The following is a 23,801-nucleotide window of genomic DNA, read 5'->3' as shown; positions in this document are numbered from 1 at the left end:
GGCTCCTGTTCTAATCCCAGATCAGTACTTTACCCAGTGTAGCTCGGCGTGATTTGCTGCGGATGTTTCTCTTTTTGTCCAAGCATGTTTTGTGACAAAAAATCGATCAAAGCAGCAACCAGAACATGGCTCGTTGGTCTAGGGGTATGATTCTCGCTTAGGGTGCAGGGAGCCTTTGTCTAAGCATGTTTTGTGACAACAAATCGATCAAAGCAGCAACCAGAGCATGGCTCGTTGGTCTAGGGGTATGATTCTCGCTTCGGGTGCGAGAGGTCCCGGGTTCGAATCCCGGACGAGCCCTTTACAGTATGTTGTTAAAGGAGGTTACTTGGCGAAGAGGGCTCCTGTTCTAATCCCAGATCAGTCCTTTACCCAACGTAGATTGGGGTGATTTGCTTGTGAAGTTTTTCCAGCTCTTTTTGTTTACGCATGTTTTGTGACAACAAATCGATCAAAGCAGCAACCAATACATTGCTCGTTGGTCTCGTGGTATGATTCTCGCTTAGGGTGCAGGGAGCCTTTGTTTAAGCATGTTTTGTGACAACAAATCGATCAATCGAAGCAGCAACTAGAACATGGCTCGTTGGTCAAGGGGTATGATTCTCGCTTTGGGTGCAGGGAGCCTTTGTCTAAGCATGTTTTGTTACAACAAATCGATCAATCGAAGCAGCAACTATAACATTGCTCGTTGGTCAAGGGGTATGATTCTCGCTTAGGCTGCAGGGAGCCTTTGTCTAAGCATTTTTTTTTGACAACAAATCAATCAAAGCAGCAACCAAAACATGGCTCGTTGGTCTAGGGGTATGATTCTCGCTTAGGGTGCCAGAGGTCCTGGGTTCAAATCCCGGACGAGCCCATTACAGTATGCTGTTGAAGGAGGTAACATGGCAAAGAGGGCTCCTGTTCTATTCCCAAATCAGTCCTTTACCCAACGTAGATCGGGGTGATTTGCTGTAGGAGTTTCTCTATTTGTCTTAGCATGTTTTGTGACAACAAATCGATCAATCGAAGCAGCAACTAGAACATGGCTCGTTGGTCAAGGTGTATGATTCTCGCTTTGGGTGCAGGGAGCCTTTATCTAAGCATGTTTTGTGACAACAAATCGATCAAAGCAGCAACCAGAGCATGGCTCGTTGGTCTAGGGGTATGATTCTCGCTTCGGGTGCGAGAGGTCCCGGGTTCGAATCCCGGACGAGCCCTTTACAGTATGTTGTTGAAGGAGGTTACTTGGTGAAGAGGGCTCCTGTTCTATTCCCATATCAGTATTTTACCCAATGTAGATCGGGGTGATTTGCTGCAGAAGTTTCTCCAGCTCTTTTTGTCTACGCATTTTTTTTACAACAACTTAATCAAAGCAGCAACCAGAACATGGCTCGTTGGTCTCGTGGTATGATTCTCGCTTAGGGTGCAGGGAGCCTTTGTCTAAGCATGTTATGTGACAACATATCGATCAATCGAAGCAGCAATTAGAACATGGCTTGTTGGTCTAGGGGTATGATTCTTGCTTACGGTGCGAGAGAGGTCCTGGGTTCAAATCCCGGACGAGACCGTTACAGTATGCTGTTGAAAGAGGTAACCTGGCAAAGAGGGCACCTGTTCTATTCCCAAATCAGTCCTTTACCCAATGTAGATCGGCGTGATTTGCTTTGGAAATTTCTCTTTTTGTCTAAGCATGTTTGGTTACAACAAATCTATCAAAGCAGCAACCAGAGCATGGCTCGTTGGTCTAGGGGTATGATTCTCGCTTAAGGTGCGAGAGGTCCGGGGTACAAATCCCGTACGAGCCCATTGCAGTATACTGTTGAAGGAGGTAATGTGGCAAAGAGGGCACCTGTTCTATTCCCAAATCATTCCTTTACCCAACGTAGATCGGGGTGATTTGCTGTAGAAGTTTCTCTATTTGTTTTAGCATGTTTTGTGACAACAAATCGATCAATCGAAGCAGCAACTAGAACATGGCTCGTTGGTCTAGGGGTATGATTCTAGCTTAGGGTGCGGGATCTCGGATGAGCCCACTACAGTAGGTTGTTGAAGGAGGTTATTTAGTGAAGAGGGCTCCTGTTCTAATCCCAGATCAGTCCTTTACCCAACGTAGATCGGGGTGATTTGCTGCAGAAGTTCCTCCAGCTCTTTTTGTCTAAGCATGTTTTGTGACAAAAAATCGATCAAAGCAGCAACCAGAACATGGCTCGTTGGTCTAGGGGTATGAATCTCGCTTAGGGTGCAGGGAGCCTTTGTGTAAGCATGTTTTGTGACAACAAATCGATCAATCGAAGAAACAACTAGAAAGTGGCTCGTTGGTCTAGGGGTATGATTCTCGCTTAGGGTGCGAGAGGTCCCGGGTTCAAATCCCGGACGAGCCCCTTACAGTATGCTGTTGAAAGAGGTAACCTGGCAAAGAGGGCTCCTGTTCTATCCCCAAATCAGTCCTTTACCCAACGTAGATCGGCGTGATTTGCTGCGGAAGTTTCTCCAGCTCTTTTTGTCCAAGCATGTTTTGTGACAACAAATCGATCAAAGCAGCAACCAGAACATGGCTCGTTGGTCTAGGGGTATGATTCTCGCTTAGGGTGCAGGGAGCCTTTGTCTAAGCATGTTTTGTGACAACAAATCGATCAAAGCAGCAACCAGAACATGGCTTGTTGGTCTAGGGGTATGATTCTCGCTTAGGGTGCAGGGAGCCTTTGTCTAAGCATGTTTTGTGACAACAAATTGATCAAAGCAGCAACCAGAACATGGCTTGTTGGTCTAGGGGCATGATTCTCGCTTAGGGTGCGAGAGGTCCGGGGTTCAAATCCCGGACGAGCCCATTACAGTATGCTGGTGAAGGAGGTAACATGGCAAAGAGGTCTCCTGTTCTATTCACAAATCAGTCCTTTACCCAACGAAGATCGGGGTGATTTGCTGCGGAAGTTTCTCTATTTGTCTAAGCATGTTTTGTGGCAACAAATCGATCAATCGAAGCAGCAACTACAACATGGCTCGTTGGTCTAGGGGTATGATTCTCGCTTTGGGTGCGAGAGGTCCCGGGTTCAAATCCCGGACGAGCCCTTTACAATATGCTGTAGAAGGAGGTAACCTGGCAAAGAGGGCTCCTGTTCTATTCCCAAATCAGTCCTTTACCCATCGTAGATCGGGGCGATTTGGTGCAGAAGTTTCTCTTTTTGTCTAAGCATGTTTTGTGACAACAAATCGATCAAAGCAGCAACCAGAGCATGGCTCGTTGGTCTCGTGGTATGAATCTCGCTTAGGGTGCAGGGAACCTTTGTCTAAGCATGTTTTGTGACAACAAGGCGATAAATCGAAGCAGCAACTACAACATGGCTCGTTGGTCTAGGGGTATGATTCTCGCTTTGGGTGCGAGAGGTCCAGGGTTCAAATCCCGGACGAGCCCTTTACAGTATGCTGTAGAAGGAGGTAACCTGGCAAAGAGGGCTCCTGTTCTATTCCCAAATCAGTCCTTTACCCATTGTAGATCGGGGCGATTTGCTGCAGAAGTTTTTCTTTTTGTCTAAGCATGTTTTGTGACAACAAATCGATCAAAGCAGCAACCAGAACATGGCTCGTTGGTCTAGGGGTATGATTCTCGCTTAGGGTGCAGGGAGCCTTTGTTGCATGTTTTGTGACAACAAATCGATCAATCGAAGAAACAACTAGAAAGTGGCTCGTTGGTCTAGGGGTATGATTCTCGCTTAGGGTGCGAGAGGTCCCGGGTTCAAATCCTGGACTAGCCCCTTACAGTATGCTGTTGAAAGAGGTAACCTGGCAAAGAGGGCTCCTGTTCTATCCCCAAATCAGTCCTTTACCCAACGTAGATCGGCGTGATTTGCTGCGGAGGTTTCTCCAGCTCTTTTTGTCCAAGCATGTTTTGTGACAACAAATCGATCAATCGAAGCAGCAACTAGAACATGGCTCGTTGGTCAAGGTGTATGATTCTCGCTTTGGGTGCAGGGAGCCTTTGTCTAAGCATGTTTTGTGACAACAAATCGATCAAAGCAGCAACCAGGGCATGGCTCGTTGGTCTAGGGGTATGATTCTCGCTTCGGGTGCAGGGAGCCTTTGTTTAAGCATGTTTTGTGACAACAAATCGATCAAAGCAGCAACCAGAGCATGGCTCGATGGTCTAGGGGTATGATTCTCGCTTCGGGTGCGAGAGGTCTAGGGTTCAAATCCCGGACGAGCCCTTTACAGTATGTTGTTGAAGGAGGTTACTTGGTGAAGAGGGTTCCTGTTCTAATCCCAGATCAGTCCTTTACCCAACGTAGATTGGGGTGATTTGCTGCAGAAGTCTTTCCAGCTCTTTTTGTTTACGCATGTTTTGTGACAACAAATCGATCAAAGCAGCAACCAATACATTGCTCGTTGGTCTCGTGGTATGATTCTCGCTTAGGGTGCAGGGAGCCTTTGTTTAAGCATGTTTTGTGACAACAAATCGATGAAAGCAGCAACCAGAACATGGCTCGTTGGTCTCGTGGTATGATTCTCGCTTAGGGTGCAGGGAGCCTTTGTCTAAGCATGTTTTGTGACAACAAATCGATGAAAGCAGCAACCAGAACATGGCTCGTTGGTAGAACATGATTCTAGCTTAGGGTGCGGGATCTCGGATGAGCCCATTTCAGTTGGTTGTTGAAAAAGGTTATTTAGTGAAGAGGGCTCCTGTTCTAATCCCAGATCAGTACTTTACCCAGTGTAGCTCGGCGTGATTTGCTGCGGATGTTTCTCTTTTTGTCTAAGCATGTTTTGTGACAAAAAATCGATCAAAGCAGCAACCAGAACATGGCTCGTTGGTCTAGGGGTATGATTCTCGCTTAGGGTGCAGGGAGCCTTTGTCTAAGCATGTTTTGTGACAACAAATCGATCAAAGCAGCAACCAGAGCATGGCTCGTTGGTCTAGGGGTATGATTCTCGCTTCGGGTGCGAGAGGTCCCGGGTTCGAATCCCGGACGAGCCCTTTACAGTCTGTTGTTAAAGGAGGTTACTTGGCGAAGAGGGCTCCTGTTCTAATCCCAGATCAGTCCTTTACCCAACGTAGATTGGGGTGATTTGCTTGTGAAGTTTTTCCAGCTCTTTTTGTTTACGCATGTTTTGTGACAACAAATCGATCAAAGCAGCAACCAATACATTGCTCGTTGGTCTCGTGGTATGATTCTCGCTTAGGGTGCAGGGAGCCTTTGTTTAAGCATGTTTGGTGACAACAAATCGATCAATCGAAGCAGCAACTAGAACATGGCTCGTTGGTCAAGGGGTATGATTCTCGCTTTGGGTGCAGGGAGCCTTTGTCTAAGCATGTTTTGTTACAACAAATCGATCAATCGAAGCAGCAACTATAACATTGCTCGTTGGTCAAGGGGTATGATTCTCGCTTAGGCTGCAGGGAGCCTTTGTCTAAGCATGTTTGGTTACAACAAATCTATCAAAGCAGCAACCAGAGCATGGCTTGTTGGTCTAGGGGTATGGTTCTCGCTTAAGGTGCGAGAGGTCCGGGGTACAAATCCCGTACGAGCCCATTGCAGTATACTGTTGAAGGAGGTAATGTGGCAAAGAGGGCACCTGTTCTATTCCCAAATCATTCCTTTACCCAACGTAGATCGGGGTGATTTGCTGTAGAAGTTTCTCTATTTGTTTTAGCATGTTTTGTGACAACAAATCGATCAATCGAAGCAGCAACTAGAACATGGCTCGTTGGTCTAGGGGTATGATTCTAGCTTAGGGTGCGGGATCTCGGATGAGCCCACTACAGTAGGTTGTTGAAGGAGGTTATTTAGTGAAGAGGGCTCCTGTTCTAATCCCAGATCAGTCCTTTACCCAACGTAGATCGGGGTGATTTGCTGCAGAAGTTCCTCCAGCTCTTTTTGTCTAAGCATGTTTTGTGACAAAAAATCGATCAAAGCAGCAACCAGAACATGGCTCGTTGGTCTAGGGGTATGATTCTCGCTTAGGGTGCAGGGAGCCTTTGTCTAAGCATGTTTTGTGACAACAAGGCGATCAATCGAAGCAGCAACTACAACATGGCTCGTTGGTCTAGGTGTATGATTCTCGCTTTGGGTGCGAGAGGTCCCGGGTTCAAATCCCGGACGAGCCCCTTACAGTATGCTGTTGAAAGAGGTAACCTGGCAAAGAGGGCTCCTGTTCTATCCCCAAATCAGTCCTTTACCCAACGTAGATCGGCGTGATTTGCTGCGGAAGTTTCTCCAGCTCTTTTTGTCCAAGCATGTTTTGTGACAACAAATCGATCAAAGCAGCAACCAGAACATGGCTCGTTGGTCTAGGGGTATGATTCTCGCTTAGGGTGCAGGGAGCCTTTGTCTAAGCATGTTTTGTGACAACAAATCGATCAAAGCAGCAACCAGAACATGGCTTGTTGGTCTAGGGGTATGATTCTCGCTTAGGGTGCAGGGAGCCTTTGTCTAAGCATGTTTTGTGACAACAAATTGATCAAAGCAGCAACCAGAACATGGCTTGTTGGTCTAGGGGTATGATTCTCGCTTAGGGTGCGAGAGGTCCGGGGTTCAAATCCCGGACGAGCCCATTACAGTATGCTGGTGAAGGAGGTAACATGGCAAAGAGGTCTCCTGTTCTATTCACAAATCAGTCCTTTACCCAACGAAGATCGGGGTGATTTGCTGCGGAAGTTTCTCTATTTGTCTAAGCATGTTTTGTGGCAACAAATCGATCAATCGAAGCAGCAACTACAACATGGCTCGTTGGTCTAGGGGTATGATTCTCGCTTTGGGTGCGAGAGGTCCCGGGTTCAAATCCCGGACGAGCCCTTTACAATATGCTGTAGAAGGAGGTAACCTGGCAAAGAGGGCTCCTGTTCTATTCCCAAATCAGTCCTTTACCCATCGTAGATCGGGGCGATTTGCTGCAGAAGTTTCTCTTTTTGTCTAAGCATGTTTTGTGACAACAAATCGATCAAAGCAGCAACCAGAGCATGGCTCGTTGGTCTCGTGGTATGAATCTCGCTTAGGGTGCAGGGAACCTTTGTCTAAGCATGTTTTGTGACAACAAGGCGATAAATCGAAGCAGCAACTACAACATGGCTCGTTGGTCTAGGGGTATGATTCTCGCTTTGGGTGCGAGAGGTCCAGGGTTCAAATCCCGGACGAGCCCTTTACAGTATGCTGTAGAAGGAGGTAACCTGGCAAAGAGGGCTCCTGTTCTATTCCCAAATCAGTCCTTTACCCATTGTAGATCGGGGCGATTTGCTGCAGAAGTTTTTCTTTTTGTCTAAGCATGTTTTGTGACAACAAATCGATCAAAGCAGCAACCAGAACATGGCTCGTTGGTCTAGGGGTATGATTCTCGCTTAGGGTGCAGGGAGCCTTTGTTGCATGTTTTGTGACAACAAATCGATCAATCGAAGAAACAACTAGAAAGTGGCTCGTTGGTCTAGGGGTATGATTCTCGCTTAGGGTGCGAGAGGTCCCGGGTTCAAATCCTGGACTAGCCCCTTACAGTATGCTGTTGAAAGAGGTAACCTGGCAAAGAGGGCTCCTGTTCTATCCCCAAATCAGTCCTTTACCCAACGTAGATCGGCGTGATTTGCTGCGGAGGTTTCTCCAGCTCTTTTTGTCCAAGCATGTTTTGTGACAACAAATCGATCAATCGAAGCAGCAACTAGAACATGGCTCGTTGGTCAAGGTGTATGATTCTCGCTTTGGGTGCAGGGAGCCTTTGTCTAAGCATGTTTTGTGACAACAAATCGATCAAAGCAGCAACCAGGGCATGGCTCGTTGGTCTAGGGGTATGATTCTCGCTTCGGGTGCAGGGAGCCTTTGTTTAAGCATGTTTTGTGACAACAAATCGATCAAAGCAGCAACCAGAGCATGGCTCGATGGTCTAGGGGTATGATTCTCGCTTCGGGTGCGAGAGGTCTAGGGTTCAAATCCCGGACGAGCCCTTTACAGTATGTTGTTGAAGGAGGTTACTTGGTGAAGAGGGTTCCTGTTCTAATCCCAGATCAGTCCTTTACCCAACGTAGATTGGGGTGATTTGCTGCAGAAGTCTTTCCAGCTCTTTTTGTTTACGCATGTTTTGTGACAACAAATCGATCAAAGCAGCAACCAATACATTGCTCGTTGGTCTCGTGGTATGATTCTCGCTTAGGGTGCAGGGAGCCTTTGTTTAAGCATGTTTTGTGACAACAAATCGATGAAAGCAGCAACCAGAACATGGCTCGTTGGTCTCGTGGTATGATTCTCGCTTAGGGTGCAGGGAGCCTTTGTCTAAGCATGTTTTGTGACAACAAATCGATGAAAGCAGCAACCAGAACATGGCTCGTTGGTAGAACATGATTCTAGCTTAGGGTGCGGGATCTCGGATGAGCCCATTTCAGTTGGTTGTTGAAGGAGGTTATTTAGTGAAGAGGGCTCCTGTTCTAATCCCAGATCAGTACTTTACCCAGTGTAGCTCGGCGTGATTTGCTGCGGATGTTTCTCTTTTTGTCTAAGCATGTTTTGTGACAAAAAATCGATCAAAGCAGCAACCAGAACATGGCTCGTTGGTCTAGGGGTATGATTCTCGCTTAGGGTGCAGGGAGCCTTTGTCTAAGCATGTTTTGTGACAACAAATCGATCAAAGCAGCAACCAGAGCATGGCTCGTTGGTCTAGGGGTATGATTCTCGCTTCGGGTGCGAGAGGTCCCGGGTTCGAATCCCGGACGAGCCCTTTACAGTATGTTGTTAAAGGAGGTTACTTGGCGAAGAGGGCTCCTGTTCTAATCCCAGATCAGTCCTTTACCCAACGTAGATTGGGGTGATTTGCTTGTGAAGTTTTTCCAGCTCTTTTTGTTTACGCATGTTTTGTGACAACAAATCGATCAAAGCAGCAACCAATACATTGCTCGTTGGTCTCGTGGTATGATTCTCGCTTAGGGTGCAGGGAGCCTTTGTTTAAGCATGTTTTGTGACAACAAATCGATCAATCGAAGCAGCAACTAGAACATGGCTCGTTGGTCAAGGGGTATGATTCTCGCTTTGGGTGCAGGGAGCCTTTGTCTAAGCATGTTTTGTTACAACAAATCGATCAATCGAAGCAGCAACTATAACATTGCTCGTTGGTCAAGGGGTATGATTCTCGCTTAGGCTGCAGGGAGCCTTTGTCTAAGCATTTTTTTTTGACAACAAATCAATCAAAGCAGCAACCAAAACATGGCTCGTTGGTCTAGGGGTATGATTCTCGCTTAGGGTGCCAGAGGTCCTGGGTTCAAATCCCGGACGAGCCCATTACAGTATGCTGTTGAAGGAGGTAACATGGCAAAGAGGGCTCCTGTTCTATTCCCAAATCAGTCCTTTACCCAACGTAGATCGGGGTGATTTGCTGTAGGAGTTTCTCTATTTGTCTTAGCATGTTTTGTGACAACAAATCGATCAATCGAAGCAGCAACTAGAACATGGCTCGTTGGTCAAGGTGTATGATTCTCGCTTTGGGTGCAGGGAGCCTTTATCTAAGCATGTTTTGTGACAACAAATCGATCAAAGCAGCAACCAGAGCATGGCTCGTTGGTCTAGGGGTATGATTCTCGCTTCGGGTGCGAGAGGTCCCGGGTTCGAATCCCGGACGAGCCCTTTACAGTATGTTGTTGAAGGAGGTTACTTGGTGAAGAGGGCTCCTGTTCTATTCCCATATCAGTATTTTACCCAATGTAGATCGGGGTGATTTGCTGCAGAAGTTTCTCCAGCTCTTTTTGTCTACGCATTTTTTTTACAACAACTTAATCAAAGCAGCAACCAGAACATGGCTCGTTGGTCTCGTGGTATGATTCTCGCTTAGGGTGCAGGGAGCCTTTGTCTAAGCATGTTATGTGACAACATATCGATCAATCGAAGCAGCAATTAGAACATGGCTTGTTGGTCTAGGGGTATGATTCTCGCTTCGGGTGCGAGAGGTCCCGGGTTCGAATCCCGGACGAGCCCTTTACAGTATGTTGTTAAAGGAGGTTACTTGGCGAAGAGGGCTCCTGTTCTAATCCCAGATCAGTCCTTTACCCAACGTAGATTGGGGTGATTTGCTTGTGAAGTTTTTCCAGCTCTTTTTGTTTACGCATGTTTTGTGACAACAAATCGATCAAAGCAGCAACCAATACATTGCTCGTTGGTCTCGTGGTATGATTCTCGCTTAGGGTGCAGGGAGCCTTTGTTTAAGCATGTTTTGTGACAACAAATCGATCAATCGAAGCAGCAACTAGAACATGGCTCGTTGGTCAAGGGGTATGATTCTCGCTTTGGGTGCAGGGAGCCTTTGTCTAAGCATGTTTTGTTACAACAAATCGATCAATCGAAGCAGCAACTATAACATTGCTCGTTGGTCAAGGGGTATGATTCTCGCTTAGGCTGCAGGGAGCCTTTGTCTAAGCATTTTTTTTTGACAACAAATCAATCAAAGCAGCAACCAAAACATGGCTCGTTGGTCTAGGGGTATGATTCTCGCTTAGGGTGCCAGAGGTCCTGGGTTCATATCCCGGACGAGCCCATTACAGTATGCTGTTGAAGGAGGTAACATGGCAAAGAGGGCTCCTGTTCTATTCCCAAATCAGTCCTTTACCCAACGTAGATCGGGGTGATTTGCTGTAGGAGTTTCTCTATTTGTCTTAGCATGTTTTGTGACAACAAATCGATCAATCGAAGCAGCAACTAGAACATGGCTCGTTGGTCAAGGTGTATGATTCTCGCTTTGGGTGCAGGGAGCCTTTATCTAAGCATGTTTTGTGACAACAAATCGATCAAAGCAGCAACCAGAGCATGGCTCGTTGGTCTAGGGGTATGATTCTCGCTTCGGGTGCGAGAGGTCCCGGGTTCGAATCCCGGACGAGCCCTTTACAGTATGTTGTTGAAGGAGGTTACTTGGTGAAGAGGGCTCCTGTTCTATTCCCATATCAGTATTTTACCCAATGTAGATCGGGGTGATTTGCTGCAGAAGTTTCTCCAGCTCTTTTTGTCTACGCATTTTTTTTACAACAACTTAATCAAAGCAGCAACCAGAACATGGCTCGTTGGTCTCGTGGTATGATTCTCGCTTAGGGTGCAGGGAGCCTTTGTCTAAGCATGTTATGTGACAACAAATTGATCAAAGCAGCAACCAGAACATGGCTTGTTGGTCTAGGGGTATGATTCTCGCTTAGGGTGCGAGAGGTCCGGGGTTCAAATCCCGGACGAGCCCATTACAGTATGCTGGTGAAGGAGGTAACATGGCAAAGAGGTCTCCTGTTCTATTCACAAATCAGTCCTTTACCCAACGAAGATCGGGGTGATTTGCTGCGGAAGTTTCTCTATTTGTCTAAGCATGTTTTGTGGCAACAAATCGATCAATCGAAGCAGCAACTACAACATGGCTCGTTGGTCTAGGGGTATGATTCTCGCTTTGGGTGCGAGAGGTCCCGGGTTCAAATCCCGGACGAGCCCTTTACAATATGCTGTAGAAGGAGGTAACCTGGCAAAGAGGGCTCCTGTTCTATTCCCAAATCAGTCCTTTACCCATCGTAGATCGGGGCGATTTGCTGCAGAAGTTTCTCTTTTTGTCTAAGCATGTTTTGTGACAACAAATCGATCAAAGCAGCAACCAGAGCATGGCTCGTTGGTCTCGTGGTATGAATCTCGCTTAGGGTGCAGGGAACCTTTGTCTAAGCATGTTTTGTGACAACAAGGCGATAAATCGAAGCAGCAACTACAACATGGCTCGTTGGTCTAGGGGTATGATTCTCGCTTTGGGTGCGAGAGGTCCAGGGTTCAAATCCCGGACGAGCCCTTTACAGTATGCTGTAGAAGGAGGTAACCTGGCAAAGAGGGCTCCTGTTCTATTCCCAAATCAGTCCTTTACCCATTGTAGATCGGGGCGATTTGCTGCAGAAGTTTTTCTTTTTGTCTAAGCATGTTTTGTGACAACAAATCGATCAAAGCAGCAACCAGAACATGGCTCGTTGGTCTAGGGGTATGATTCTCGCTTAGGGTGCAGGGAGCCTTTGTTGCATGTTTTGTGACAACAAATCGATCAATCGAAGAAACAACTAGAAAGTGGCTCGTTGGTCTAGGGGTATGATTCTCGCTTAGGGTGCGAGAGGTCCCGGGTTCAAATCCTGGACTAGCCCCTTACAGTATGCTGTTGAAAGAGGTAACCTGGCAAAGAGGGCTCCTGTTCTATCCCCAAATCAGTCCTTTACCCAACGTAGATCGGCGTGATTTGCTGCGGAGGTTTCTCCAGCTCTTTTTGTCCAAGCATGTTTTGTGACAACAAATCGATCAATCGAAGCAGCAACTAGAACATGGCTCGTTGGTCAAGGTGTATGATTCTCGCTTTGGGTGCAGGGAGCCTTTGTCTAAGCATGTTTTGTGACAACAAATCGATCAAAGCAGCAACCAGGGCATGGCTCGTTGGTCTAGGGGTATGATTCTCGCTTCGGGTGCAGGGAGCCTTTGTTTAAGCATGTTTTGTGACAACAAATCGATCAAAGCAGCAACCAGAGCATGGCTCGATGGTCTAGGGGTATGATTCTCGCTTCGGGTGCGAGAGGTCTAGGGTTCAAATCCCGGACGAGCCCTTTACAGTATGTTGTTGAAGGAGGTTACTTGGTGAAGAGGGTTCCTGTTCTAATCCCAGATCAGTCCTTTACCCAACGTAGATTGGGGTGATTTGCTGCAGAAGTCTTTCCAGCTCTTTTTGTTTACGCATGTTTTGTGACAACAAATCGATCAAAGCAGCAACCAATACATTGCTCGTTGGTCTCGTGGTATGATTCTCGCTTAGGGTGCAGGGAGCCTTTGTTTAAGCATGTTTTGTGACAACAAATCGATGAAAGCAGCAACCAGAACATGGCTCGTTGGTCTCGTGGTATGATTCTCGCTTAGGGTGCAGGGAGCCTTTGTCTAAGCATGTTTTGTGACAACAAATCGATGAAAGCAGCAACCAGAACATGGCTCGTTGGTAGAACATGATTCTAGCTTAGGGTGCGGGATCTCGGATGAGCCCATTTCAGTTGGTTGTTGAAGGAGGTTATTTAGTGAAGAGGGCTCCTGTTCTAATCCCAGATCAGTACTTTACCCAGTGTAGCTCGGCGTGATTTGCTGCGGATGTTTCTCTTTTTGTCTAAGCATGTTTTGTGACAAAAAATCGATCAAAGCAGCAACCAGAACATGGCTCGTTGGTCTAGGGGTATGATTCTCGCTTAGGGTGCAGGGAGCCTTTGTCTAAGCATGTTTTGTGACAACAAATCGATCAAAGCAGCAACCAGAGCATGGCTCGTTGGTCTAGGGGTATGATTCTCGCTTCGGGTGCGAGAGGTCCCGGGTTCGAATCCCGGACGAGCCCTTTACAGTATGTTGTTAAAGGAGGTTACTTGGCGAAGAGGGCTCCTGTTCTAATCCCAGATCAGTCCTTTACCCAACGTAGATTGGGGTGATTTGCTTGTGAAGTTTTTCCAGCTCTTTTTGTTTACGCATGTTTTGTGACAACAAATCGATCAAAGCAGCAACCAATACATTGCTCGTTGGTCTCGTGGTATGATTCTCGCTTAGGGTGCAGGGAGCCTTTGTTTAAGCATGTTTTGTGACAACAAATCGATCAATCGAAGCAGCAACTAGAACATGGCTCGTTGGTCAAGGGGTATGATTCTCGCTTTGGGTGCAGGGAGCCTTTGTCTAAGCATGTTTTGTTACAACAAATCGATCAATCGAAGCAGCAACTATAACATTGCTCGTTGGTCAAGGGGTATGATTCTCGCTTAGGCTGCAGGGAGCCTTTGTCTAAGCATTTTTTTTTGACAACAAATCAATCAAAGCAGCAACCAAAACATGGCTCGTTGGTCTAGGGGTATGATTCTCGCTTAGGGTGCCAGAGGTCCTGGGTTCAAATCCCGGACGAGCCCATTACAGTATGCTGTTGAAGGAGGTAACATGGCAAAGAGGGCTCCTGTTCTATTCCCAAATCAGTCCTTTACCCAACGTAGATCGGGGTGATTTGCTGTAGGAGTTTCTCTATTTGTCTTAGCATGTTTTGTGACAACAAATCGATCAATCGAAGCAGCAACTAGAACATGGCTCGTTGGTCAAGGTGTATGATTCTCGCTTTGGGTGCAGGGAGCCTTTATCTAAGCATGTTTTGTGACAACAAATCGATCAAAGCAGCAACCAGAGCATGGCTCGTTGGTCTAGGGGTATGATTCTCGCTTCGGGTGCGAGAGGTCCCGGGTTCGAATCCCGGACGAGCCCTTTACAGTATGTTGTTGAAGGAGGTTACTTGGTGAAGAGGGCTCCTGTTCTATTCCCATATCAGTATTTTACCCAATGTAGATCGGGGTGATTTGCTGCAGAAGTTTCTCCAGCTCTTTTTGTCTACGCATTTTTTTTACAACAACTTAATCAAAGCAGCAACCAGAACATGGCTCGTTGGTCTCGTGGTATGATTCTCGCTTAGGGTGCAGGGAGCCTTTGTCTAAGCATGTTATGTGACAACATATCGATCAATCGAAGCAGCAATTAGAACATGGCTTGTTGGTCTAGGGGTATGATTCTCGCTTCGGGTGCGAGAGGTCCCGGGTTCGAATCCCGGACGAGCCCTTTACAGTATGTTGTTAAAGGAGGTTACTTGGCGAAGAGGGCTCCTGTTCTAATCCCAGATCAGTCCTTTACCCAACGTAGATTGGGGTGATTTGCTTGTGAAGTTTTTCCAGCTCTTTTTGTTTACGCATGTTTTGTGACAACAAATCGATCAAAGCAGCAACCAATACATTGCTCGTTGGTCTCGTGGTATGATTCTCGCTTAGGGTGCAGGGAGCCTTTGTTTAAGCATGTTTTGTGACAACAAATCGATCAATCGAAGCAGCAACTAGAACATGGCTCGTTGGTCAAGGGGTATGATTCTCGCTTTGGGTGCAGGGAGCCTTTGTCTAAGCATGTTTTGTTACAACAAATCGATCAATCGAAGCAGCAACTATAACATTGCTCGTTGGTCAAGGGGTATGATTCTCGCTTAGGCTGCAGGGAGCCTTTGTCTAAGCATTTTTTTTTGACAACAAATCAATCAAAGCAGCAACCAAAACATGGCTCGTTGGTCTAGGGGTATGATTCTCGCTTAGGGTGCCAGAGGTCCTGGGTTCATATCCCGGACGAGCCCATTACAGTATGCTGTTGAAGGAGGTAACATGGCAAAGAGGGCTCCTGTTCTATTCCCAAATCAGTCCTTTACCCAACGTAGATCGGGGTGATTTGCTGTAGGAGTTTCTCTATTTGTCTTAGCATGTTTTGTGACAACAAATCGATCAATCGAAGCAGCAACTAGAACATGGCTCGTTGGTCAAGGTGTATGATTCTCGCTTTGGGTGCAGGGAGCCTTTATCTAAGCATGTTTTGTGACAACAAATCGATCAAAGCAGCAACCAGAGCATGGCTCGTTGGTCTAGGGGTATGATTCTCGCTTCGGGTGCGAGAGGTCCCGGGTTCGAATCCCGGACGAGCCCTTTACAGTATGTTGTTGAAGGAGGTTACTTGGTGAAGAGGGCTCCTGTTCTATTCCCATATCAGTATTTTACCCAATGTAGATCGGGGTGATTTGCTGCAGAAGTTTCTCCAGCTCTTTTTGTCTACGCATTTTTTTTACAACAACTTAATCAAAGCAGCAACCAGAACATGGCTCGTTGGTCTCGTGGTATGATTCTCGCTTAGGGTGCAGGGAGCCTTTGTCTAAGCATGTTATGTGACAACATATCGATCAATCGAAGCAGCAATTAGAACATGGCTTGTTGGTCTAGGGGTATGATTCTCGCTTACGGTGCGAGAGAGGTCCTGGGTTCAAATCCCGGACAAGACCATTACAGTATGCTGTTGAAAGAGGTAACCTGGCAAAGAGGGCACCTGTTCTATTCCCAAATCAGTCCTTTACCCAATGTAGATCGGCGTGATTTGCTTTGGAAATTTCTCTTTTTGTCTAAGCATGTTTGGTTACAACAAATCTATCAAAGCAGCAACCAGAGCATGGCTTGTTGGTCTAGGGGTATGGTTCTCGCTTAAGGTGCGAGAGGTCCGGGGTACAAATCCCGTACGAGCCCATTGCAGTATACTGTTGAAGGAGGTAATGTGGCAAAGAGGGCACCTGTTCTATTCCCAAATCATTCCTTTACCCAACGTAGATCGGGGTGATTTGCTGTAGAAGTTTCTCTATTTGTTTTAGCATGTTTTGTGACAACAAATCGATCAATCGAAGCAGCAACTAGAACATGGCTCGTTGGTCTAGGGGTATGATTCTAGCTTAGGGTGCGGGATCTCGGATGAGCCCACTACAGTAGGTTGTTGAAGGAGGTTATTTAGTGAAGAGGGCTCCTGTTCTAATCCCAGATCAGTCCTTTACCCAACGTAGATCGGGGTGATTTGCTGCAGAAGTTCCTCCAGCTCTTTTTGTCTAAGCATGTTTTGTGACAAAAAATCGATCAAAGCAGCAACCAGAACATGGCTCGTTGGTCTAGGGGTATGATTCTCGCTTAGGGTGCAGGGAGCCTTTGTCTAAGCATGTTTTGTGACAACAAGGCGATCAATCGAAGCAGCAACTACAACATGGCTCGTTGGTCTAGGTGTATGATTCTCGCTTTGGGTGCGAGAGGTCCCGGGTTCAAATCCCGGACGAGCCCCTTACAGTATGCTGTTGAAAGAGGTAACCTGGCAAAGAGGGCTCCTGTTCTATCCCCAAATCAGTCCTTTACCCAACGTAGATCGGCGTGATTTGCTGCGGAAGTTTCTCCAGCTCTTTTTGTCCAAGCATGTTTTGTGACAACAAATCGATCAAAGCAGCAACCAGAACATGGCTCGTTGGTCTAGGGGTATGATTCTCGCTTAGGGTGCAGGGAGCCTTTGTCTAAGCATGTTTTGTGACAACAAATCGATCAAAGCAGCAACCAGAACATGGCTTGTTGGTCTAGGGGTATGATTCTCGCTTAGGGTGCAGGGAGCCTTTGTCTAAGCATGTTTTGTGACAACAAATTGATCAAAGCAGCAACCAGAACATGGCTTGTTGGTCTAGGGGTATGATTCTCGCTTAGGGTGCGAGAGGTCCGGGGTTCAAATCCCGGACGAGCCCATTACAGTATGCTGGTGAAGGAGGTAACATGGCAAAGAGGTCTCCTGTTCTATTCACAAATCAGTCCTTTACCCATCGTAGATCGGGGCGATTTGCTGCAGAAGTTTCTCTTTTTGTCTAAGCATGTTTTGTGACAACAAATCGATCAAAGCAGCAACCAGAGCATGGCTCGTTGGTCTCGTGGTATGAATCTCGCTTAGGGTGCAGGGAACCTTTGTCTAAGCATGTTTTGTGACAACAAGGCGATAAATCGAAGCAGCAACTACAACATGGCTCGTTGGTCTAGGGGTATGTTTCTCGCTTTGGGTGCGAGAGGTCCCGGGTTCAAATCCCGGACGAGCCCTTTACAGTATGCTGTAGAAGGAGGTAACCTGGCAAAGAGGGCTCCTGTTCTATTCCCAAATCAGTCCTTTACCCATTGTAGATCGGGGCGATTTGCTGCAGAAGTTTTTATTTTTGTCTAAGCATGTTTTGTGACAACAAATCGATCAAAGCAGCAACCAGAACATGGCTCGTTGGTCTAGGGGTATGATTCTCGCTTAGGGTGCAGGGAGCCTTTGTTGCATGTTTTGTGACAACAAATCGATCAATCGAAGAAACAACTAGAAAGTGGCTCGTTGGTCTAGGGGTATGATTCTCGCTTAGGGTGCGAGAGGTCCCGGGTTCAAATCCTGGACTAGCCCCTTACAGTATGCTGTTGAAAGAGGTAACCTGGCAAAGAGGGCTCCTGTTCTATCCCCAAATCAGTCCTTTACCCAACGTAGATCGGCGTGATTTGCTGCGGAGGTTTCTCCAGCTCTTTTTGTCCAAGCATGTTTTGTGACAACAAATCGATCAAAGCAGCAACCAGAACATGGCTCGTTGGTCTAGGGGTATGATTCTCGCTTAGGGTGCAGGGAGCCTTTGTCTAAGCATGTTTTGTGACAACAATTTGATCAATCGTAGCAGCAACTAGAACATGGCTCGTTGGTCTAGGGGTATGATTCTCGCTTTGGGTGCGAGAGGTCCCGGGTTCAAATCCCGGACGAGCCCTTTACAGTATGCTGTAGAAGGAGGTAACCTGGCAAAGAGGGCTCCTGTTCTATTCCCAAATCAGTCCTTTACCCATCGTAGATCGGGGCGATTTGCTGCAGAAGTTTTTCTTTTTGTCTAAGCATGTTTTGTGACAACAAATCGATCAAAGCAGCAACCAGAGCATGGCTCGTTGGTCTCGTGGTATGAATCTCGCTTAGGGTGCAGGGAACCTTTGTCTAAGCATGTTTTGTGACAACAAGGCGATCAATCGAAGCAGCAACTACAACATGGCTCGTTGGTCTAGGGGTATGATTCTCGCTTAGGGTGCAGGGAGCCTTTGTCTAAGCATGTTTTGTGACAACAAATCAGAATCAGAATCAGAATCAGAATCAGAAAGGGATTTATTCGCCATGAAAGTTTGCACAGACAAGGAATTTGCTTTGGCAGGAAGGTGCATACAATAAACATATACTCAAAATTTAAATATGTGGACTAACTATACTAAGGGTACATAGACTAGCAGTACTAAGTGGAATAAATATAAGTTGCCGTAAATTACAATATAAAAATACAAATATTACAAAAAATACAAATGTACAAGATACCATGTTGTGGTGCAGTGCAAAAGCAGAGTGTTTTAAGCAATAAGTCATTTGAGTCAGTGTGGTCCCTTGGCCTTGTTGAAGAGGCCAACAGCAGAGGGGAAGAAACTGTTTTTGTGGCGTGAGGTATTGGTCCTGATAGACCGCAGCCTTCTGCCGGAGGGGAGTGACTGAAACAGGGAGTGTCCAGGGTGGGAGGAGTCGGCCACAATCTTCCTCGCTCGCCTCAGGGTCCTCGAGGTGTGCAGGTCCTCGAGGGTAGGCAGATTGCAGCCAATCACCTTCTCAGCAGTACGGATGATACGCTGCAGTCTGCTCTTGTCCTTGGCAGTGGCAGCAGCGTACCAGACGGTGATGGAGGAGGTGAGGATGGACTCAATGATGGCTGAGTAGAAGTGCACCATCATTGTCTTTGGCAGGTTGAACTTCTTCAGCTGCCGAAGGAAGTACATCCTCTGTTGTGCTTTCTTGGTGAGGGAGCTGATGTTCAGTTCCCACTTGAGGTCCTGGGAGAGGATAGTGCCCAGGAAGCGGAAGGACTCCACAGTGTTGACTGGGGAGTCACACAGGGTGATGGGGGTGAGTGGGGCTGTGTTCCTCCTGAAGTCCACAACCATCTCCACTGTCTTAAGAGCATTGAGCTCTAAGTTGTTCTGGCTGCACCAGGTCACCAGGTTGGCCGCTTCCCACCTATAATCAGACTCGTCTCCACCAGAGATGAGCCCAATAAGGGTGGTGTCGTCCGCAAACTTCAGGAGTTTGACGGACGGATGACTGGAGGTGCAACTGTTGGTGTACAGGGAGAAGAGCAGAGGAGAAAGGACGCAGCCCTGAGGTGATCCGGTGCTGATGGACCGGGAGTCAGAGACTTGTGTTCCCAGCTTAACGCACTGCTTCCTGTCAGACAGGAAGTCTGTGATCCACCTGCAGGTGGAATCAGGCACGTTCAGCTGGGAGAGCTTGTCCTGAAGCAGGGCGGGGATGATGGTGTTGAAGGCAGAGCTGAAGTCCACAAACAGGATCCTGGCATAGGATGCTGGGGAGTCCAGGTGCTCTAGGGTGAAGTGGAGGGCCATGTTAACTGCATCGTCCACAGACCTGTTGGCTCTGTAGGCAAACTGCAGGGGGTCCAGTAGAGGGTCAGTGATGGATTTAAGGTGAGCCAGCACCAGGCGCTCAAAAGACTTCATTACCACAGAGGTCAGGGCGACTGGTCTGTAGTCATTATGTCCTGTTGGCCTTGGCTTTTTGGGCACAGGGATGATGGTGGAGGACTTGAGACAGGCTGGCACATGGCATGTCTCAAGGGAGGTGTTAAAGATGTGGGTAAACACCGGAGACAGCTGGTCAGCGCAGTGCTTGAGGGTGGCTGGAGAGACAGAGTCCGGCCCAGCTGCTTTGCGGGGGTTCTGCCTCTTGAAAAGTCTGTTAACTTCACCCTCCTGAATGGAGAGAGTCGTCACTGTAGAGGGGGGGAGGTGGGAGGCCTCCTGGGTGGGAAGGGGTAGTTCAAGACTGTCCAATTGTCTTTCAAATCTGCAGTAGAACTCATTCAGGTCGTTGGCCAGGCGGGAGTCGTTAGTGGAGTGGGGGGCTCTGGGCTTGTAGTTGGTAATTTGCCTGAGCCCTCTCCAGACAGAAGCAGAGTAGTTTGCAGAGAATTGGTGTTTTAGCCTCTCTGAGTACAGTCGTTTAGCCTCCCTCACCGCCTTGCTAAACCTGTTCTTCGACTCCTTGAAACTGTCTTTGTCCCCACTCCTAAACGCGGCCTCTTTCTCTGACCTCAACCTTCTGAGTTTAGCTGTAAACCAGGGTTTGTCGTTGTTGTAGCTTACCCTGGTGCGTGTTGGTATACAGCAGTCCTCACAGAAGCTGATGTATGATGTCACAGCCTCTGTGAGCTCATCCAGACTACTGGTAGCAGTCGTGAACATGTCCCAGTCAGTGCAGTCCAAGCACGCCCGCAGATCCTCCATAGCTTCACTGGTCCACTGTTTTGATGTCCTCACAGCAGGCTTACAGCGCTTTAGCTTCTGCCTGTATGCAGGAATCAGGTGGACCATGGCGTGGTCAGAGTGACCCAGTGCTGCTCGGGGGACCGCATGGTATGCTTTGCTGATTGTAGAGTAGCAGTGATCCAGGGTGTTTCCTTCTCTGGTAGGGCATTTGATGAATTGTCTATATTTTGGGAGTTCTTGAGTGAGATTGCCTTTGTTAAAGTCGCCTAGCACAATAACCAAGGAATCCGGATTTTCATGCTCCACACTCAGTATCTGGCTGGCGAGCACAGGTTGAGCCTCGTTAACGCTAGCCTGCGGAGGCATGTAGACGCCAACCAGAATGAATGATGCAAACTCTCGTGGCGAGTAAAAAGATCTACAGTTAATAAAAAATGATTCCAGATCAGGAGAACAGTGCTGCAGAATCACTGTCACATCTTCACACCAGCCACTGTTAATGTAAAAACAAATACCACCGCCTTTCGTTTTGCCAGAGAGCACAGGGTTACGATCCGCTCTCAGCAGTTTGAAACCTGCTAGCTGTAGCGCAGAGTCTGGGATCAGTTCACTCAGCCATGTCTCCGTAAAGCACAAAACGGAAGATGAATGAAAGTCTCTGTTTTTCCACACCAGTAGCTGAAGTTCATCCAGTTTGTTGCTCAGTGAACGCACGTTGGAGAGAAATATCCCCGGTAACGCTGTGCGTGCCCCACGCCGACGGAGTCGCACCAGAGCACCGGCTCGTTTGCCTCTCCTACGGCGCTTCGCTGCTAGGACAAAGCCGAGGGTGGCTTTGACTATAATTCCCACTAATTCCGCCGCTGGAAGCAGAAAAGTGGGAAATAAATCCACAGGGGTTGTAGTCCTGATGTTTAGAAGTACTTCTCTAGTTAGAGAACCCCGGAAATCTTGGCAGAACACTGAATTAACAGACAAAACAAGACAAAAAAGAGCGCACCTAACGACCGAGGCAGCCATCATCGGCGCCATCTTGGATAAAACCAGGATTGATCAAAGCAGCAACCAGAACATGGCTTGTTGGTCTAGGGGTATGATTCTCGCTTAGGGTGCGAGAGGTCCGGGCTTCAAATCCCGGACGAGCCCATTACAGTATGCTGGTGAAGGAGGTAACATGGCAAAGAGGTCTCCTGTTCTATTCACAAATCAGTCCTTTACCCAACGAAGATCGGGGTGATTTGCTGCAGAAGCTTTTCTTTTTGTCTAAGCATGTTTTGTGACAACAAATCGATCAAAGCAGCAACCAGAGCATGGCTCGTTGGTCTAGGGGTATGATTCTCGCTTAGGGTGCAGGGAGCCTTTGTCTAAGCATGTTTTGTGACAACAAATCGATCAAAGCAGCAACCAGAACATGGCTTGTTGGTCTAGGGGTATGATTCTCGCTTAGGGTGCAGGGAGCCTTTGTCTAAGCATGTTTTGTGACAACAAATCGATCAATCGAAGCAGCAACTAGAACATGGCTCGTTGGTCTAGGGGTATGATTCTCGCTTAGGGTGCAAGAGGTCCCGGGTTCAAATCCCGGACGAGCCCATTACAGTATGCTGTAGAAGGAGGTAACCTGGCAAAGAGGGCTCCTGTTCTATCCCCAAATCAGTCCTTTACCCAACGTAGATCGGCGTGATTTGCTGCGGAAGTTTCTCCAGCTCTTTTTGTCCAAGCATGTTTTGTGACAACAAATCGATCAAAGCAGCAACCAGAACATGGCTCGTTGGTCTAGGGGTATGATTCTCGCTTAGGGTGCAGGGAGCCTTTGTCTAAGCATGTTTTGTGACAACAAATCGATCAAAGCAGCAACCAGAACATGGCTCGTTGGTCTAGGGGTATGATTCTCGCTTAGGGTGCAGGGAACCTTTGTCTAAGCATGTTTTGTGACAACAAGGCGATCAATCGAAGCAGCAACTACAACATGGCTCGTTGGTCTAGGGGTATGATTCTCGCTTTGGGTGCGAGAGGTCCCGGGCTCAAATCCCGGACGAGCCCTTTACAGTATGCTGTAGAAGGAGGTAACCTGGCAAAGAGGGCTCCTGTTCTATTCCCAAATCAGTCCTTTACCCATCGTAGATCGGGGCGATTTGCTGCAGAAGTTTTTCTTTTTGTCTAAGCATGTTTTGTGACAACAAATCGATCAAAGCAGCAACCAGAACATGGCTTGTTGGTCTAGGGGTATGATTCTCGCTTAGGGTGCAGGGAGCCTTTGTCTAAGCATGTTTTGTGACAACAAATCGATCAAAGCAGCAACCAGAACATGGCTTGTTGGTCTAGGGGTATGATTCTCGCTTAGGGTGCAGGGAGCCTTTGTCTAAGCATGTTTTGTGACAACAAATTGATCAAAGCAGCAACCAGAACATGGCTTGTTGGTCTAGGGGTATGATTCTCGCTTAGGGTGCGAGAGGTCCGGGGTTCAAATCCCGGACGAGCCCATTACAGTATGCTGGTGAAGGAGGTAACATGGCAAAGAGGTCTCCTGTTCTATTCACAAATCAGTCCTTTACCCAACGAAGATCGGGGTGATTTGCTGCGGAAGTTTCTCTATTTGTCTAAGCATGTTTTGTGGCAACAAATCGATCAATCGAAGCAGCAACTACAACATGGCTCGTTGGTCTAGGGGTATGATTCTCGCTTTGGGTGCGAGAGGTCCCGGGTTCAAATCCCGGACGAGCCCTTTACAATATGCTGTAGAAGGAGGTAACCTGGCAAAGAGGGCTCCTGTTCTATTCCCAAATCAGTCCTTTACCCATTGTAGATCGGGGCGATTTGCTGCAGAAGTTTTTCTTTTTGTCTAAGCATGTTTTGTGACAACAAATCGATCAAAGCAGCAACCAGAACATGGCTTGTTGGTCTAGGGGTATGATTCTCGCTTAGGGTGCAGGGAGCCTTTGTCTAAGCATGTTTTGTGACAACAAATCGATCAATCGAAGCAGCAACTACAACATGGCTCGTTGGTCTAGGGGTATGATTCTCGCTTAGGGTGCAAGAGGTCCCGGGTTCAAATCCCGGACGAGCCCATTACAGTATGCTGTAGAAGGAGGTAACCTGGCAAAGAGGGCTCCTGTTCTATCCCCAAATCAGTCCTTTACCCAACGTAGATCGGCGTGATTTGCTGCGGAAG

The 23,801-nt window shown here is 47.5% G+C and overlaps 23 non-coding genes across 23 annotated transcripts; all 23 read left to right on the top strand.

Annotated features, from left to right (window-relative positions):
* The first annotated feature begins 228 nt into the window (after positions 1-228).
* On the top strand, positions 229-300 carry trnap-cgg (transfer RNA proline (anticodon CGG)). The gene has a single exon. It is a non-coding gene; the product is annotated as a tRNA-Pro (tRNA).
* Positions 301-1,127: 827 nt separating this feature from the next.
* Positions 1,128-1,199, top strand: trnap-cgg (transfer RNA proline (anticodon CGG)). Its single transcript has one exon. It is a non-coding gene; the product is annotated as a tRNA-Pro (tRNA).
* A 1,092-nt stretch (positions 1,200-2,291) lies between these two features.
* trnap-agg (transfer RNA proline (anticodon AGG)) lies at positions 2,292-2,363 on the top strand. The gene has a single exon. It is a non-coding gene; the product is annotated as a tRNA-Pro (tRNA).
* A 616-nt stretch (positions 2,364-2,979) lies between these two features.
* On the top strand, positions 2,980-3,051 carry trnap-ugg (transfer RNA proline (anticodon UGG)). The gene has a single exon. It is a non-coding gene; the product is annotated as a tRNA-Pro (tRNA).
* A 271-nt stretch (positions 3,052-3,322) lies between these two features.
* On the top strand, positions 3,323-3,394 carry trnap-ugg (transfer RNA proline (anticodon UGG)). Its single transcript has one exon. It is a non-coding gene; the product is annotated as a tRNA-Pro (tRNA).
* A 1,485-nt stretch (positions 3,395-4,879) lies between these two features.
* Positions 4,880-4,951, top strand: trnap-cgg (transfer RNA proline (anticodon CGG)). Its single transcript has one exon. It is a non-coding gene; the product is annotated as a tRNA-Pro (tRNA).
* Positions 4,952-6,698: 1,747 nt separating this feature from the next.
* trnap-ugg (transfer RNA proline (anticodon UGG)) lies at positions 6,699-6,770 on the top strand. The gene has a single exon. It is a non-coding gene; the product is annotated as a tRNA-Pro (tRNA).
* Positions 6,771-7,041: 271 nt separating this feature from the next.
* On the top strand, positions 7,042-7,113 carry trnap-ugg (transfer RNA proline (anticodon UGG)). The gene has a single exon. It is a non-coding gene; the product is annotated as a tRNA-Pro (tRNA).
* A 1,485-nt stretch (positions 7,114-8,598) lies between these two features.
* trnap-cgg (transfer RNA proline (anticodon CGG)) lies at positions 8,599-8,670 on the top strand. Its single transcript has one exon. It is a non-coding gene; the product is annotated as a tRNA-Pro (tRNA).
* An 827-nt stretch (positions 8,671-9,497) lies between these two features.
* On the top strand, positions 9,498-9,569 carry trnap-cgg (transfer RNA proline (anticodon CGG)). Its single transcript has one exon. It is a non-coding gene; the product is annotated as a tRNA-Pro (tRNA).
* Positions 9,570-9,845: 276 nt separating this feature from the next.
* trnap-cgg (transfer RNA proline (anticodon CGG)) lies at positions 9,846-9,917 on the top strand. The gene has a single exon. It is a non-coding gene; the product is annotated as a tRNA-Pro (tRNA).
* An 827-nt stretch (positions 9,918-10,744) lies between these two features.
* Positions 10,745-10,816, top strand: trnap-cgg (transfer RNA proline (anticodon CGG)). The gene has a single exon. It is a non-coding gene; the product is annotated as a tRNA-Pro (tRNA).
* Positions 10,817-11,330: 514 nt separating this feature from the next.
* On the top strand, positions 11,331-11,402 carry trnap-ugg (transfer RNA proline (anticodon UGG)). Its single transcript has one exon. It is a non-coding gene; the product is annotated as a tRNA-Pro (tRNA).
* A 271-nt stretch (positions 11,403-11,673) lies between these two features.
* trnap-ugg (transfer RNA proline (anticodon UGG)) lies at positions 11,674-11,745 on the top strand. The gene has a single exon. It is a non-coding gene; the product is annotated as a tRNA-Pro (tRNA).
* A 1,485-nt stretch (positions 11,746-13,230) lies between these two features.
* trnap-cgg (transfer RNA proline (anticodon CGG)) lies at positions 13,231-13,302 on the top strand. Its single transcript has one exon. It is a non-coding gene; the product is annotated as a tRNA-Pro (tRNA).
* An 827-nt stretch (positions 13,303-14,129) lies between these two features.
* Positions 14,130-14,201, top strand: trnap-cgg (transfer RNA proline (anticodon CGG)). Its single transcript has one exon. It is a non-coding gene; the product is annotated as a tRNA-Pro (tRNA).
* A 276-nt stretch (positions 14,202-14,477) lies between these two features.
* On the top strand, positions 14,478-14,549 carry trnap-cgg (transfer RNA proline (anticodon CGG)). Its single transcript has one exon. It is a non-coding gene; the product is annotated as a tRNA-Pro (tRNA).
* Positions 14,550-15,376: 827 nt separating this feature from the next.
* trnap-cgg (transfer RNA proline (anticodon CGG)) lies at positions 15,377-15,448 on the top strand. Its single transcript has one exon. It is a non-coding gene; the product is annotated as a tRNA-Pro (tRNA).
* Positions 15,449-15,724: 276 nt separating this feature from the next.
* On the top strand, positions 15,725-15,799 carry trnar-acg (transfer RNA arginine (anticodon ACG)). Its single transcript has one exon. It is a non-coding gene; the product is annotated as a tRNA-Arg (tRNA).
* Positions 15,800-18,018: 2,219 nt separating this feature from the next.
* On the top strand, positions 18,019-18,090 carry trnap-ugg (transfer RNA proline (anticodon UGG)). The gene has a single exon. It is a non-coding gene; the product is annotated as a tRNA-Pro (tRNA).
* A 4,060-nt stretch (positions 18,091-22,150) lies between these two features.
* trnap-agg (transfer RNA proline (anticodon AGG)) lies at positions 22,151-22,222 on the top strand. The gene has a single exon. It is a non-coding gene; the product is annotated as a tRNA-Pro (tRNA).
* Positions 22,223-23,282: 1,060 nt separating this feature from the next.
* On the top strand, positions 23,283-23,354 carry trnap-ugg (transfer RNA proline (anticodon UGG)). The gene has a single exon. It is a non-coding gene; the product is annotated as a tRNA-Pro (tRNA).
* A 271-nt stretch (positions 23,355-23,625) lies between these two features.
* Positions 23,626-23,697, top strand: trnap-agg (transfer RNA proline (anticodon AGG)). Its single transcript has one exon. It is a non-coding gene; the product is annotated as a tRNA-Pro (tRNA).
* The last annotated feature ends 104 nt before the right edge of the window (positions 23,698-23,801 follow it).

This window comes from Osmerus mordax, chromosome 25 (assembly GCF_038355195.1).
Source record: "Osmerus mordax isolate fOsmMor3 chromosome 25, fOsmMor3.pri, whole genome shotgun sequence".
NCBI lineage: Eukaryota > Metazoa > Chordata > Actinopteri > Osmeriformes > Osmeridae > Osmerus > Osmerus mordax.
This window is presented reverse-complemented; position numbering and strand designations above follow the sequence as displayed.